Source organism: Bactrocera tryoni, chromosome 5 (genome assembly GCF_016617805.1).
Source record: "Bactrocera tryoni isolate S06 chromosome 5, CSIRO_BtryS06_freeze2, whole genome shotgun sequence".
Classification (NCBI taxonomy): Eukaryota; Metazoa; Arthropoda; class Insecta; order Diptera; family Tephritidae; genus Bactrocera; species Bactrocera tryoni.
In genome coordinates this window covers 33156386-33161025 of record NC_052503.1, presented here as the reverse complement: position 1 = coordinate 33161025, position 4640 = coordinate 33156386, and positions in this window count along the sequence as shown.

Sequence of the window (4640 nt, the reverse complement as noted above, 5' to 3'; positions counted from 1 at the left end):
CCTTCGTCCAGTTCGTAAAAATGGTCGCTGTGGATTTGGTGGGGGAAAGTGTGAGGTTCCGTGCAGTGAGGAAACGAGAAAGGTCGGAGAGGTAGCTGATTACAGATGAGCCTGTTTAGGGGTGTTGTCGTGGGGATCGCTACGTTATATCTGGCATACTCCTCAAACAATGCAGCCTCTTCTGGCTATAGGATGCCTTTTGTTTCTTGGGCTACATTTACTTGCAACGGTGTGATTGTCGGGTTTTGTTGATTTTGTTGTCCATCTGACTTGTACGACTCTCGGCTCTATGAGTTAAAGGGAGCACAGAAGCTACCGTTATTTAACAAGCCTGCCCGGTGTTGGGAAAGCTACCCTTCACAAATACAAAATATACCAAACAAGAACTTGATTTGGATCGTTCAGTTTGTATGACAGCTTTATGCTATGGGTAGTGGCACAATATCGGCGGGCAAATGTGCAGCTTCTTGGGTACGTTTTTAAAATTTCAGAGCAATATCTAAAAAACTAAGGGACTGGATCGCGTGTATACAGACAAGCGGACGGACAACATCCAATGTGTTTCTAAGCCAATGTGATTAAAAGCACATACCGAATATAAAAACAATGCGTTGATCAGCGCCCCAAATAATGGAAGCTTTTTGCAGCATTTGTTGATTCCAATTGGTCGGGTGAAGGAGACACTGTTTCCACCTTGCTCAGTTTCGAGGCCGAATGGATAAACCGACTGAACTCATGATGTTGATATTTTATATACATACTACTATGAGCAAAAAATAGTAAGACTTTGTTCATAATTTTAAAATTCTTAATCCCCTTTGCACCAATCCACTTGTGCCAACGTTTTTTCCAATCCTCAAAATAGTTGTTAAAGTCAATTTTCGGAAAAGCCTTCAATTCGCTTAGCAATTTGCGTTTAGTGCCTTCAATTGACTCAAAACGGTTTCCTTGGGGCAGTCGCTCGAGTTTGCTGAATAGTCAGAAGTCACACGGAGCTAAATCACGAGAATATGGTGCTTGCGGCACGACATTGGTTGATAATTTGGCGAAAGACGAAGAATCGATGCAATACGCGACGGTTCAATATCGTGGTACAAAAACCAAGAATGATTGGCCTATAATTCTCGCCGTTTCAGGCGTAGATTGATGCAAACAACGCATAAAACTCAAATAGTAGTCTTGTTGACAGTTGACAGTTTGGCCGGTCGGAAAGAATTCGGAGTGCACTACACCTCGTTAATCGAAAAAAATCTGTCAATATAACTTTGTTTTTTGACTTGCTTTGACGTGGTTTTTTCGGCTTCGGCTAACCTTTGAAACCGAATTCGTCAGTTTCTGGGTCGTAAGCATTGATCCATCTTGGTATTCGAAAAGCATTGTTTTACAAACGTTAACACTACGCATTTTTTCGAAAAATATGAGTGATTTTCGAACCAATCGTTCTTTCACTTTCCTTAGGCCCAAATGATCTTTCAAAATGGTTTTCACTGATTGTTCCGATATTCCAAAAATGCCAGTAAGATCTCTGACTGTTAATCGTCGATTCTCAAGCACAAATTCATTTATTTTATTGACGTGTTGATCATCAGTTGATGTTGATGACCGTCCTGGACTTGGTTCTTTGCAACGCGTTCTCGACCTTCTTTGAATAATTTATACCAATCAAAAGCACTTGCTCGCCGAAGAGCTTTTCCAATATTCTGAACGTTTCGGTGCCAGATATTTGATTCCGCACACAAAATTTAATGGAAGGTCTTTTTTGAATAAGTTCAAATTTTTTGTAAAAATCGCCGAATGCACTTTATATACTACAGAAAGGCAAGCGTATACTAAACACTAATAATTATTTTGATGTGATTTGGCACTGATGTCACTGAGAGTCATACCAACATAGAAAAAAAAAATATTTCGACGAATGAGTTTCCGTGCAAAATTTAAATTAAAAAGTCTTACTATTTTTCGCCCACACGACTTTTCTTTTTGCGTGTAACAAACTTCATTGCAAACTTAATACCCCTTTCTGGGTAAGAAAATTGTGAAAAATCAAAATGATACTAACTTTAGAATAATATTCAGTTTTATGAAATTGGGAAATACCAATATATTTACGTAAAAATTGACGAAGTTAAGGCTACTAAAAAAAAATAAAGAATAAATATTAGCAACCATTCCGTGCCCGCTTTAGTACTCTTTCGTTCTCATGTTCTTTTTAACTCTCTGTAACGTATATTTTTACTAGCATTGTTACTAATGTAACGTTAGATTAGATTTTTATACGTCAGAATTTAAAATTACAAACTTATTACTGACCTTGTGCGTTCATAATTTCCTAAACCCAATGCCAATCAGTGCCACAAAAACCTCAATGTGCAATGAGAAGCGTGGCTTGAAACAAAAGGTATGCATTACAGCTATGGTACATAAAACCGTGTGTAGACTGTGTAGACCTTGTTGGAAAAAATTTATGAATTAACAGTTAATGCTTTACTAAATACATTACGGTAGGCCGGACATATAATTCATTTACTTATTTTTATGCCAACTTAGCTGAATTATGGTAGACAATTGCGAAGAAACCTCTTTTGGCTGAAGTGCTCATATATCATAACTTAGTGGGTCTAATAAATGTTGTTATATTCAATAAGGTATTTTGAATTTATTGTTATAAATATAATTACTGAGATTATATATTATTAATATTAGAATCTATAGCAAAGTTTCTGTTTTAGATCTAAAAGTAAATGAAATAGATGTGGGGTTCTGCACACGTATAAAAATAATTCAAATGAAAAGACGAAGTGATTTTGGAAAATGAAGGAGCATTTGTTACTCCGTGGAAAGGATAACATGACTAAAAAAATGTGTGTACCCTGAATAGGGCTTATTAAGTTTGTCACGATGTTTATAACATCCAATAGGAAACGTCGTCACCTTATAAAGAATATATAGATATATGTAAGTATTTATATATACTGACTTTTTCGGAACGATACCCACGATTTCTCAGGTTCTACTCGACCGATTTACTTGAAATTTTTATAGAGTTTTCTTAATAGGCTTGTCTATGGTAGGAACTAGCCCCAACCTCAAATTTTTATTTTTATTATTTTTAAAAAACTCGAAATAGTCAGAAAAAGTTATCCAAAAAAACTTTTTTTTTTCAGGCAGTCGCCATTTTGTGAAAAAAAATTTTCCAACTTTTCCGTAGTTCTGGCCATTGCGACATTATTCTAGATTAATAATCTTTTTGTTTTTTAGTTTCAGATAACAAGGAGGGTTGAAATCATGGGCATGGTCACGTGGAAATTTTTAGAGACCCCCCACCTCGTCAGCTCATAATTTTTGAAATTTTTTACTTTTTTTAGTTTTTAATTTTTTTCTGTAAAAATATTAATTGCCATTTTTTTGCGACACCTGAAATTCATGCTTCTAGACCAGAATACCCCCTTAATACAATATATTTCGGTCTTAAAGTCAGACACAGTATTGTAATATGTAGTTTAAGAATATGTCTATATATTTTTACGGGAAGCAAAAAAACATCGAATTTATTCCTTAAATGAACCTATTCTTTTCTTCTTTACTGGCATGGACTCCACTTACGCGGTTATAGGCGAGCTAACAACAGCGCGAAAGTCGTTTCATCTTTTCGCACCAATTCGAGATACCAAGTGCAGCCGGCTTCTCAGCACCTGATTTCTCCAACAGAGTAGAGGCCTTTCTCTTCCTCAGCCTCCACCGGCGGGTAGTGAATCAGATACCTTCTAAGCTGCAGTATACATTCGGACAACAGGATCTAGCCAACGCAGCTGCTTTCTTTTGATTCGCTGAACTATGTCAATGTTGACTCAACGATGATATCATTGTTCATGCTTCCGCACCTTATAGCAGGACGGGAATAATGAGAGACTTCTAGAGTTTGGTCTTTGTTCGTGGAGAGAGGATTTTACTTTTCAATTCCCTAAGTCCAAATTGGTTCCAAGATAAATGAAATTATCTACGACTTTAAAGTTATGACTATCAACAGTGACGGGTGAGCCAAGTTGCGAATGCGATAACTATTTGTTTGATGTCAGGGGATATTTTGTCTTTAGTAGTTATATAAATATCATCGGCATACGTTAGACTATATTTTGCCATAGTAATCTTATAGTAGATTGTACCTTCTCTATTTAGCTCTGCAGCTCATATTATTTTTTCAAGCAATAAATTGGAGAAGTCACACGATAGGGAGTCTTCTTGTCTGAAACCTCGCTTGGTATCAAACGGCTCGGATATATCCTTCTTGAACCTGATGGAGCTTTTGGTGTTGCTCAACGTCAGCTTACACACTCGTATTAGTTTTACGGGGATACCAAGTTCAGACATAGCTGCCCAGAGGCAATCCCTTTTCGCGCTATCGAAGGCGGCTTTGAACCTATACATATATAGAGAAAAAATATCGCTGTAAGGGAGGATGGATTACTTGTTAAAGATGCCAATCGGCAGTAAAAGTTTCCAAAGAGTTAAAAAATCTTGTTCCCCAGATATATATGTATTTCTACGAAATTTTATGATTTCAAGAATGCTCAATTAAAAACTTTTTCCTGAAGGCTTCAAAAGTAATGGTATTTTTATTGGAAATCGATTTTTATATTCTT